Source organism: Arachis hypogaea, chromosome 18 (genome assembly GCF_003086295.3).
Source record: "Arachis hypogaea cultivar Tifrunner chromosome 18, arahy.Tifrunner.gnm2.J5K5, whole genome shotgun sequence".
Lineage (NCBI taxonomy): Eukaryota > Viridiplantae > Streptophyta > Magnoliopsida > Fabales > Fabaceae > Arachis > Arachis hypogaea.
In genome coordinates this window covers 29158115-29170671 of record NC_092053.1, presented here as the reverse complement: position 1 = coordinate 29170671, position 12557 = coordinate 29158115, and the positions used below count along the sequence as shown (strand labels likewise).

General features: G+C 36.4%; 2 long non-coding RNA genes across 2 annotated transcripts; both read right to left on the bottom strand.

Annotated features, from left to right (window-relative positions):
- Positions 1 to 1759: 1759 nt before the first annotated feature.
- On the bottom strand, positions 1760 to 4727 carry LOC140181615 (uncharacterized). Its single transcript, XR_011876589.1, has 4 exons — positions 4560 to 4727; positions 4414 to 4467; positions 4180 to 4336; positions 1760 to 2038 (listed from the first exon to the last, which is right to left on the bottom strand). It is a non-coding gene; the product is annotated as an uncharacterized lncRNA (long non-coding RNA).
- Positions 4728 to 8965: 4238 nt separating this feature from the next.
- Positions 8966 to 11933, bottom strand: LOC140181618 (uncharacterized). The gene is made up of 4 exons (XR_011876591.1): positions 11766 to 11933; positions 11620 to 11673; positions 11386 to 11542; positions 8966 to 9244 (listed from the first exon to the last, which is right to left on the bottom strand). It is a non-coding gene; the product is annotated as an uncharacterized lncRNA (long non-coding RNA).
- Positions 11934 to 12557: the final 624 nt, after the last annotated feature.

Genomic DNA, 12557 nt, shown 5'->3' with positions numbered 1-12557 from the left:
AACCTTATAATGCTAGACTTATATTTTTAATCAATCATCTTATACATTCACAAAAATCAATCATTAAATTGCATATTGAAATATGTATTTGATCTTTTATAAAAAAATTATTATAAATAAATTTTATTATTCAGTTATTACAGATTTAATTATTTTGTTGTGGCAGATTTAATTATTCTGAAATTTGATGATTTAATTAAAAATATACAAAATAATATAATTATTTATACAAATTACATACTAGTTAATTTTATTATTTTTTATGTATAAATAATAAAAAAAATTAAAATGTATTTTATTTATTATTTTTATTAGCAGATCATGTTTTAATGAGTACTGTACTCTACTTTTTAAATTTGAATTCTTTAAATTTTGAACTTTTATTTTAGAGAGTAAAGTATGATTTTTTCATCCTTGAATAGTTTTTCTATCATATTTTCTCTTGATCCTACATATGATTCTATGAAATAAATGGTAAAAAATCACACTTTATCTTCTAAACTGAAATTCAAAATTTAGAGGATCTAAATTTCTATTTTTTACATGAGCATTCGTCTAAAAGAATAGACTAATATAAAAATAAAAATATAAACATTACAGTTTTCGAGAAACTTAATTTTCCTTTAGAAATTTAATAGTTTATTTAAAAAATTTTCATAAACTTATTTTATTTTTTATCTAAATTTTATAAGTTTCTTATATATATATATTTTTTTTTGAAAATATACTTACCTTATTACTTTTGTTTTTCTTATATATTCACAATTATATTTAGTTTTCATAAACTATAAAAGAGTTCTATCTAATATGAAATATATAAAAATTGTGTTTGAATTAATGAAATCCATAAAAGCTATATAAAAAGATACCAAACAAAAAAATGTTATCTTGGGATAATATTTAAATATGAAAATGCAAGACAATAACAAAGTAATTTTATTTAATTTAATATTTAAAATTATTTATTTATTCTAACAGTAACTACATAATATAAAATAAGAAAAAATAATAATTAAAAACATAAATTAAATAATTTTACTTACTTTTTATTAGTTTTCAAAAATTTTGTTGGAATATTTAAAGGAAACACAGAATAGAACACAAAAATGGAAAATTTGTAAAATTATTTAGAATACAAATATAAATTTTAAATTTTTTTAATAAATACCCAAAAAAAATATAAAAAAACAATCTCATCAAACAATACCTTTGATATTACTAACTTTATACAACTCTCCAAAATACCAAACCTCCAAAATACAAGAGGAGCAAAATATGAAAATACGGACAGTGACATATTTTACAAAGAATGTTCCATAGTATTTCTTGAAATGAACACTCCTGTGTAGGATAAGTGACACACGATGTGACGCTTTTTTATTGGGGTATAATTTTATGTTTATAAGACATTACAATAACATTCATTCTACTAGAGAAAAAACTGATAAACACAACAAATCTAGAAGCTATGAAACTGAATTTTGAACTTGAAAATTCATATGCAAATTGTAACACCCTACTACACAGTGTTTTATGCTTAAGTCATAGAACAGAGGTAGTGTGGTATTACAGACCTTTAATAGTAAGGATATACATATAATACTGAAAGAAATAATATACTAGGAGCCTTGAAACAGAGCGGGTAAACAAAAATCGCAAAATAAAAAGCGCAACGCTCAAGGAATAGGATTACTTGTGTGCTAAGAAACCTAATAGGAACATGATAAAACAATAAACGAAGGGATAAAGAAAAGCCAAGGAACAACATAACTAGCCTCTGACTCAGCCTGCGAAGCTAAGGCTGGCCGGAGGATACATATATACATATAAACATACATAAGTGTCCCCAAAATATACCAAAATACCAAAGTAAACTCCTATCTCTCCCTCAACCTCTAAGAGGAGCAGCATACATAAGTTACTTGGAGAGTAAGCTACACATATACATACATATATACAAATAGAAACCAAAATATACCCAAGGACTACTTCGCTTTCCAGAATCCAGACGCCTAGCGAGGAGCCTCTCGACCTGCATCTGAAAAACAACAATACAATATGGAATGAGAACCGGAGGTTCTCAGCATGGTAAAAGTGCCACGCGTATAAGAAATACGGTCCTGAGAATGCCATAGGCAATCCTAGAACTCCGTTATTCAATTATCCAACTTAAGTACTAAACAGAAGCCATAAACAGGGGTAGGTATTCTAAATCTGCCTAACTTACTCAAGTTCAAGCTTAACCTAACATCAAACCATTTCCTCCGTTTTCTCCATCCTTTCATCATTCAGAATGTAACAGAAACAAGCAACCAAACAAGTTCACGCACAAGTAATGATCAAATAGTACAAATAGCAAGTATAACAAATAGCAGGTAATATATATCAATTAGGCATACCCAAAAAATGCATAGCAATCAATACAAACAAATGCATATGATGCATGCCTGTCCTATGGCTGATGGGGCCCATCTGTCGGTTATCCAGCCAACCCGACAAGTCCGAAAACCTTAGACTGTCCCCCGTCGCGCATCCCCAAGAGTCTATGCATAGAGTTCACATTCATATTTCATAAAATCACTCAATGGGGGCTATCCATACCCGGGAATTTATACGTGCCCGGTCACCCTTACGACGTAGGGTCAACAGAGTATCGAGATTCAACCTGGAACACGTGATGGCGAGCCACGGTTTTTACCCAGGGAAACTCGTATCTCAGATATCATCATTCATAAGCCATTTCATAATCATAATCATTATTTAATCATTCATCAAGCCATGGTAGGTTAACTTCTTTTATCAACAACTTCCCTTTCACATTTTTCATCATCATTCCCTTATAATTCATTACGTTTACCCTTTCCGGGTCCTGACCAAACTTTTTATCAAAATCTTCTCATCCTTCTTAATATCGAATACTCTTAAAATCAACTCAACTCTAACATTAAATCAATCACATCACACGAGGATTGAACTTTAACTTCTCGAACTCATGACTATCACTAAGACATCCTTGACACTCTATTTTCTTTTCTGTTTCTAATATAGCAAATGAACTCGGAATTGCACAAACTTTATGTCCAGGCGTTCATATTGAAATAAGCTTTCTAAAAAACTAAATATCATAATTTTCTGATTTTTCTAGCCTCAGGAATAAAGGAGAAACCGTGACTGCTCTGCAGTGCATAAAACCAGAAAAACAGCAGCAGCATGTGATATTCAAAATTTAATATAAAATCCAAGTTAAATCCAATGACTTTGAAAATTAATGTAGTTAAACTTTACTCATCCAGGTTTCTTTCTCAATTGGTTCTGAGTCAATACCATTTTTAATGAAAAAGTTACATTACCTGGAAGTTAAGTAAAAATGAGACAAAATCTGTTTTAAAAACCAACAAGCTTAGTACCTTTCAATTGGAATAACTTTTATTACAAAATTCCAATTAAGCTAAATTTTGTTTTGAGAACCCCTAGCTCATCCAAAAACAAGTGTGTCTTGGTTGCAACCCAATTTTTATTTAATTCTAAGAGTTACAAGCATTGGAAGTTGATGCATAGCTTGCTGAAATCTGTTTCTTTTCAGTTTTGACCACCAATATTCAAAAATTCACAGCTCCCAATCCTCAACTCTTAAAATTCTGAAATTTTAGAGAAATAAAGCAAGTTAATCAAATTTTATAACAAAATTGGTTTCGCTCCAAAACTCAACTCGTAGAAGTCGCAGCAAGACAAATAAGTTGCTGCCCTGTTTGATCTTTTCTGCTGCTGGACAGATTTAACAACCTAACTTTAAAAAATTGCCATAAATTGTATATTTAACAAAAAGGTCCCAAAGTTTTCAGTTTAGTTCCTTATATTTCCAAGTTTAGCCCAAACTTGGTCTCATACAATTCCGATCATTACATAATTAGTTACAGTATATACAATACCACCACAACACAACTCTACATCCTTATTAACAAACACCAATTCTAATCCATCATAAATAAATATAAGAGCACACCATTAATAACTTTCACACCTCATAATTATAATATATAAATTCACTAACAAATCTATTCTAACAATATTACAAGGCTAATCATTAAATACAACAAACAATCCAACTTATTCTATGGTTCCTCTAACCTAAGTTTTCACAACACCGTAAATATTAAACGTGCGAAACTTAAACCATACCTTGGCCGATCACTTAATTCACCCAAGGCAGCCTCTCAACACAAAATCACAGCCCCTCCAAGCTCAATCAAACAGCCCCAAAGTAAGCCTTGTCACCAACAAAGCTCCAAGTAATCCAAATTCAAGTCCAATGCATAAACACCCTCTTAAACTACACCTAATACACATATATATGTTCCAATTCAGTTTTCTATTACCAAAAACAAGATTGAGCTAGGGTTAGGGTATTCTTACCATACCCATATGCTCAATAGCTTGAGCCCACAAGTTCCGGAAGCTAACTTGAACCTAGAACATAGAAATTGGACAAGATTCACCATAGGTTTCCAAGTTTACCAAAGAAAGAGGGATAGGAATTCTGAACTTAATAGGAGGCTTACCAGTGAAATTGTTCGGATAGAAAGGTAGAGCTCGACGCGCTGAGCGCGTGGCCGCGAACGGTGCGGCGATCGGAGCCCGGACGGAAGAGTTATGGTGGATCAAAGGAGGTTAAGGGTTTGGGGCTCTTCTTCCTCCCCAAATCTGTTTTCCTGCGTTGCATGCAAATGGGGGAAGAAGGAGCTGCTGTCTTCTTTAAGTGTTTGGGTCCGGTTGAACCCACGGGCTCGGTTCGGGGCCCGGTTCAACCGGTTCGGTCCTTCCGGTCCGATTTTGGGCCAAATTTTTCGAAAGTGATATCAAAATTCTCGTTTTGCCGAGCTCTATCCTATTTTGATATTAGTTTTGCATATTTAATTTTCCTATCAAAAATTCAATTTATTGACTAATTATATACCGATTTTAGCGGGGTTTACATCCTACCCACCTAATTAGGAATTTTGTCCTCAAAATTCAGAGTGCGTTACCTGAATGGAGGTGTGGGTAGTCCTTCCGCATCTCTATCTCAAGCTCCTAGGTATATTCTTCAATACCAGCCCAACACCAAGCTACTTTCACTAAGAAAGTCTCTTTCCCGTGTAAACGCTTAATGCTGGTATCATCAATTCTAACGAGAGTTATTGGAAACGTCAGATCTTCTCTCACTTGAATTAATTCCGGCTTTAGGACATGACTAGGATCAAAATTGTATTTACGAAGCTGCGATACATGAAACACGTCATGCAGGTTCGAACAATGTGGTAGTAAAGCGATCCTATACGCCACTTGTCCGATGTGATAGGCATTTAGCTTTTTAGTGTTTGATTGATTATCCGATTCTAGTTCATTGAAGTGATCTTCAGAAATAGGTATCCCCTTCCTTCCAACTTGAGAAGTCTTCTTCTTAGATCCTCCTAACTCTTTTGTCGGCTTTCATAGTGAGAATTCTAACTTAGATTTGCGTAACTCTTCCTCTGTTGTTTCGGCTGTCAAATTCAGGAACTAAGACGTTTGATATTCCAGTTTTCGGTTAATTCAAAGGTGTTTAGCATACTGTGAAGTCTCACCTTCTCCCTGATGTATAGTCTCTTTGATATCCCCAATAAGTGGTTTACTCCGATGGGCAAAACGGGCCTGGTCGCTTGATCCACAGTTCCCTAACAGTATCACCTTTTGTTCTAGTCTTCGGTAACCTATTATGAAATCAATGGCTATTCCCTTTTTTCTTTACTGTAGAACCTTCAACGGTTGTGGCATTTCGAACAATTTCTGGTGGTCTTTCATTTCTTTCTCATACGTCAAACTTGTAATCACATAGATTTCCACCTCGTTCTTCATTTCTGTCTGCTCAAAATATCTTCTTTGATTCGTGGTAGGTTTTAGAAATCTCAAGGTAACTTCAAAAATTTTCTCCTGTAAGCTTCGAACAACAGTTTCTTATTTCAACTTCCGACCTCAACACATAACCTTCTCTTGGTGTCTTCTGGATTCAACCGGTTTCAGTACTCTTAGTAGCCCCTTATCACCGTTATTGCACTCCTTAAGTCTTTGACTTTACAATCTCTATTTCGACATTAAACATATAAATCTTTTCTTAGTTCCCTTTCGTTTGCCAGACTTCGACATCCTCGGTAGGTCTTTATCGTCCCCTCACGCTTCCTGCATTTTGTCTTTGCTATGTTTTAAAACCGCAATAGATTTAGTTTGACTCCTTTAGCTATATCCTTAATATTCAATTTAAAGTTCCAACTTATCTAGCTTTCCTTTCTCCGAAATTTATATCCAAGCATTTCTCCAGAAACTTCTTACTCAGGGCATCCGTTACCACTTCACGATGTTGTATTTACACGTATCCTAAACCCTTCTGGTAATGTATCGCACTAATTCCGAGTTGTTAAATAAGTTCGGGTATTCTAATTACTGGATTTGGGGTTAATCCTTCTCTTGGAGTTTGAAAGCTCTATTCGGGTATCTATGTAACCGGTGTATTTCTAGCGCATTAAACTAATCATAGGCTTTGTGGTCGACAAGAATTTAAAACTCCAAAACTCTTTTTGACGGTGCACGCTTACCTGCTTCATCTTCCGTATCCAAAAGTCATGCTCTTAAGGAATCAACATCTCCACAGCCACAACTATATTTTATACCTGATACTAATATAGGCTCGAGTTGATTTTCAAAAGGACATTAAGCTCGAAAAATGAATGAGCAATACAAACGGTGTTCGTAATGAGTCAAAAAGGAAATTTTGTACACGGTTGTTCAGGATTATACCGAAATGATGGAATACACAAGGAGAGGAACCTAGGTGCATCTCAAGAAAAGAGTTCAAATTAGAGACCTTTGGTAGGAAGAATAGAGCGTACAGAGTCAAAGAAGTCTCAGCTGACTCTGAAGAACATGGTTTGCGAATAGGGGCAACTCTAGTAATAGCGAGCACACAAGATTCAAGGATTACGCGCTTATACCAAGACAAGCTCAGACTCATCCTGGAAGAAATAATATTCATGTGCACAAGGAGTAAAGTTAGAAAGGTAGTCAAGCTATTTAGGAAGAGCTCCGGATCGAATGTCAATGTAGGTTTCAAAAGAAGGATTAGATCGAGTCGCGAAGGTTCGTTAGCACACTCTCTCTGCATAAGGTTTCCTACCGTTCTCTTCCTTCTTCTCCAGCATAACCGATGCTTCCCACAAAGAAATAGTTGGTTAGGTGATTCCCTCTTCTAGTACTCCCTTCCACTCAATCCTAAATTCTATCGGTTATAATGATGTCTTCACTTGTGGTGCGATTGAAGTTAATCCGATTTTCGGTACTAAGCCTATCGCAAACCCGCTTCTCTCTGGAATGGAAGTTTTGACACACCTTCAAGAATTGTCTTAGAAACTCTCTCGTATAGAGATTTGGTTTCATCTCCACTTACCTCTGAACAATTAACATCTAAAGGTTGTGTTCGCTCTACTCCTCTTCCTCAAAGTTTCACCGTCACTAAATTCCAAACAATAACTCCGCGTAACCCTCAACACTCCTGATTCCTTAGATATGGTCCAACCTGCTTCCACTACGTCACTTAATCCTTAACCTTCAAAAGTCTAACCACCCTGATTCCACTGCGTCATTTTGACTCTCATCCTTTAAGAACCTAGTCACTCATCTAAGTTAGTTAAGTATCGCTCTATCTTAACAACTAGTAGTCTTCGACTAACCATCGGTTCGGACTCCACGATCATCAAAACTTGTCGTGCTTCACAAATGGATCATACATATATTAATGATACGCAAGGTAGTTAAAAACTCAACTGCTAGCTTATGATTACCTCGGGTCTGAAGATCGGATTCGACTGCATCCTGGCGTTTCTTGTGTGGACAGTCTCGAGCTATATGCCTCGACTTCTCGTACTTGTAACATACGCCTAATCCGGCCCTGCACGGTCTGTTTGGATGGTACTTCTTGCACCTTGGGCACCTTAAATTATCCAGTTGAGTACTAGTTTTCCCTTTAGCATTCGGATCCGAACGGTTATCGTTCCTTCGGTCATTGCTCCAGTACTGAGAATGTGAAGCGACAAAGCGATTCTTTTTGAAAGTTTAGCTCCTCGGTGTAATCTTTCCCTTTTTCTTTGTGAAGGGTTCTCGGTGATTACTTCTTGCTACCTCAGCCCTCCTTGAGCTTTCTCCCATTGTCTGACCCACATTAACCTGCTCGAGATAACTAAGTGGTACCCCTGTATTCGGAGCATTATGTCCACCTTCATATTCATTATCATCATTGTTGCCAGTTCCAGCTTGTGGTTCCATTCCACCCATTACTCGGATGGTCGCAGCCGCAACTGTACCAATGGCAGCAGCAACACTCGTCATTGCGGTCACGATATCGGTCAAACTATCTATTGGTATGGTTACCTCATTAGCTCTCCGTCCTTGATCCCGATTACGCTCACGACTGCGCCCACGAGATGCCATTTGGTTCCTGTTCACACCAAACAAGTGATATCAAGGTGATCAGTCTCAATATCTCTAGTTTAGCATTTCAAAGTCCCAAATGCATGCTCATGAACATTCATGCCTCATATATCAGTTAGATACCCTAAATAGCATGTATAGACACCTAGAGTATGCCCAGAGGCATAATCAGTCCGTCCCTCAGGCTCTATAGGAACGAACTGCTCTGATACCATAATTTAACACCCTACTACACAGTGTTTTATGCTTAAGTCATAGAACAGAGGTAGTGTGGTATTACAGACCTTTAATAGTAAGGATATACATATAATACTGAAAGAAATAATATACTAGGAGCCTTGAAACAGAGCGGGTAAACAAAAATCGCAAAATAAAAAGCGCAACGCTCAAGGAATAGGATTACTTGTGTGCTAAGAAACCTAATAGGAACATGATAAAACAATAAACGAAGGGATAAAGAAAAGCCAAGGAACAACATAACTAGCCTCTGACTCAGCCTGCGAAGCTAAGGCTGGCCGGAGGATACATATATACATATAAACATACATAAGTGTCCCCAAAATATACCAAAATACCAAAGTAAACTCCTATCTCTCCCTCAACCTCTAAGAGGAGCAGCATACATAAGTTACTTGGAGAGTAAGCTACACATATACATACATATATACAAATAGAAACCAAAATATACCCAAGGACTACTTCGCTTTCCAGAATCCAGACGCCTAGCGAGGAGCCTCTCGACCTGCATCTGAAAAACAACAATACAATATGGAATGAGAACCGGAGGTTCTCAGCATGGTAAAAGTGCCACGCGTATAAGAAATACGGTCCTGAGAATGCCATAGGCAATCCTAGAACTCCGTTATTCAATTATCCAACTTAAGTACTAAACAGAAGCCATAAACAGGGGTAGGTATTCTAAATCTGCCTAACTTACTCAAGTTCAAGCTTAACCTAACATCAAACCATTTCCTCCGTTTTCTCCATCCTTTCATCATTCAGAATGTAACAGAAACAAGCAACCAAACAAGTTCACGCACAAGTAATGATCAAATAGTACAAATAGCAAGTATAACAAATAGCAGGTAATATATATCAATTAGGCATACCCAAAAAATGCATAGCAATCAATACAAACAAATGCATATGATGCATGCCTGTCCTATGGCTGATGGGGCCCATCTGTCGGTTATCCAGCCAACCCGACAAGTCCGAAAACCTTAGACTGTCCCCCGTCGCGCATCCCCAAGAGTCTATGCATAGAGTTCACATTCATATTTCATAAAATCACTCAATGGGGGCTATCCATACCCGGGAATTTATACGTGCCCGGTCACCCTTACGACGTAGGGTCAACAGAGTATCGAGATTCAACCTGGAACACGTGATGGCGAGCCACGGTTTTTACCCAGGGAAACTCGTATCTCAGATATCATCATTCATAAGCCATTTCATAATCATAATCATTATTTAATCATTCATCAAGCCATGGTAGGTTAACTTCTTTTATCAACAACTTCCCTTTCACATTTTTCATCATCATTCCCTTATAATTCATTACGTTTACCCTTTCCGGGTCCTGACCAAACTTTTTATCAAAATCTTCTCATCCTTCTTAATATCGAATACTCTTAAAATCAACTCAACTCTAACATTAAATCAATCACATCACACGAGGATTGAACTTTAACTTCTCGAACTCATGACTATCACTAAGACATCCTTGACACTCTATTTTCTTTTCTGTTTCTAATATAGCAAATGAACTCGGAATTGCACAAACTTTATGTCCAGGCGTTCATATTGAAATAAGCTTTCTAAAAAACTAAATATCATAATTTTCTGATTTTTCTAGCCTCAGGAATAAAGGAGAAACCGTGACTGCTCTGCAGTGCATAAAACCAGAAAAACAGCAGCAGCATGTGATATTCAAAATTTAATATAAAATCCAAGTTAAATCCAATGACTTTGAAAATTAATGTAGTTAAACTTTACTCATCCAGGTTTCTTTCTCAATTGGTTCTGAGTCAATACCATTTTTAATGAAAAAGTTACATTACCTGGAAGTTAAGTAAAAATGAGACAAAATCTGTTTTAAAAACCAACAAGCTTAGTACCTTTCAATTGGAATAACTTTTATTACAAAATTCCAATTAAGCTAAATTTTGTTTTGAGAACCCCTAGCTCATCCAAAAACAAGTGTGTCTTGGTTGCAACCCAATTTTTATTTAATTCTAAGAGTTACAAGCATTGGAAGTTGATGCATAGCTTGCTGAAATCTGTTTCTTTTCAGTTTTGACCACCAATATTCAAAAATTCACAGCTCCCAATCCTCAACTCTTAAAATTCTGAAATTTTAGAGAAATAAAGCAAGTTAATCAAATTTTATAACAAAATTGGTTTCGCTCCAAAACTCAACTCGTAGAAGTCGCAGCAAGACAAATAAGTTGCTGCCCTGTTTGATCTTTTCTGCTGCTGGACAGATTTAACAACCTAACTTTAAAAAATTGCCATAAATTGTATATTTAACAAAAAGGTCCCAAATTTTTCAGTTTAGTTCCTTATATTTCCAAGTTTAGCCCAAACTTGGTCTCATACAATTCCGATCATTACATAATTAGTTACAGTATATACAATACCACCACAACACAACTCTACATCCTTATTAACAAACACCAATTCTAATCCATCATAAATAAATATAAGAGCACACCATTAATAACTTTCACACCTCATAATTATAATATATAAATTCACTAACAAATCTATTCTAACAATATTACAAGGCTAATCATTAAATACAACAAACAATCCAACTTATTCTATGGTTCCTCTAACCTAAGTTTTCACAACACCGTAAATATTAAACGTGCGAAACTTAAACCATACCTTGGCCGATCACTTAATTCACCCAAGGCAGCCTCTCAACACAAAATCACAGCCCCTCCAAGCTCAATCAAACAGCCCCAAAGTAAGCCTTGTCACCAACAAAGCTCCAAGTAATCCAAATTCAAGTCCAATGCATAAACACCCTCTTAAACTACACCTAATACACATATATATGTTCCAATTCAGTTTTCTATTACCAAAAACAAGATTGAGCTAGGGTTAGGGTATTCTTACCATACCCATATGCTCAATAGCTTGAGCCCACAAGTTCCGGAAGCTAACTTGAACCTAGAACATAGAAATTGGACAAGATTCACCATAGGTTTCCAAGTTTACCAAAGAAAGAGGGATAGGAATTCTGAACTTAATAGGAGGCTTACCAGTGAAATTGTTCGGATAGAAAGGTAGAGCTCGACGCGCTGAGCGCGTGGCCGCGAACGGTGCGGCGATCGGAGCCCGGACGGAAGAGTTATGGTGGATCAAAGGAGGTTAAGGGTTTGGGGCTCTTCTTCCTCCCCAAATCTGTTTTCCTGCGTTGCATGCAAATGGGGGAAGAAGGAGCTGCTGTCTTCTTTAAGTGTTTGGGTCCGGTTGAACCCACGGGCTCGGTTCGGGGCCCGGTTCAACCGGTTCGGTCCTTCCGGTCCGATTTTGGGCCAAATTTTTCGAAAGTGATATCAAAATTCTCGTTTTGCCGAGCTCTATCCTATTTTGATATTAGTTTTGCATATTTAATTTTCCTATCAAAAATTCAATTTATTGACTAATTATATACCGATTTTAGCGGGGTTTACATCCTACCCACCTAATTAGGAATTTTGTCCTCAAAATTCAGAGTGCGTTACCTGAATGGAGGTGTGGGTAGTCCTTCCGCATCTCTATCTCAAGCTCCTAGGTATATTCTTCAATACCAGCCCAACACCAAGCTACTTTCACTAAGAAAGTCTCTTTCCCGTGTAAACGCTTAATGCTGGTATCATCAATTCTAACGAGAGTTATTGGAAACGTCAGATCTTCTCTCACTTGAATTAATTCCGGCTTTAGGACATGACTAGGATCAAAATTGTATTTACGAAGCTGCGATACATGAAACACGTCATGCAGGTTCGAACAATGTGGTAGTAAAGCGATCCTATACGCCACTTGTCCGATGTGATAGGCATTTAGCTTTT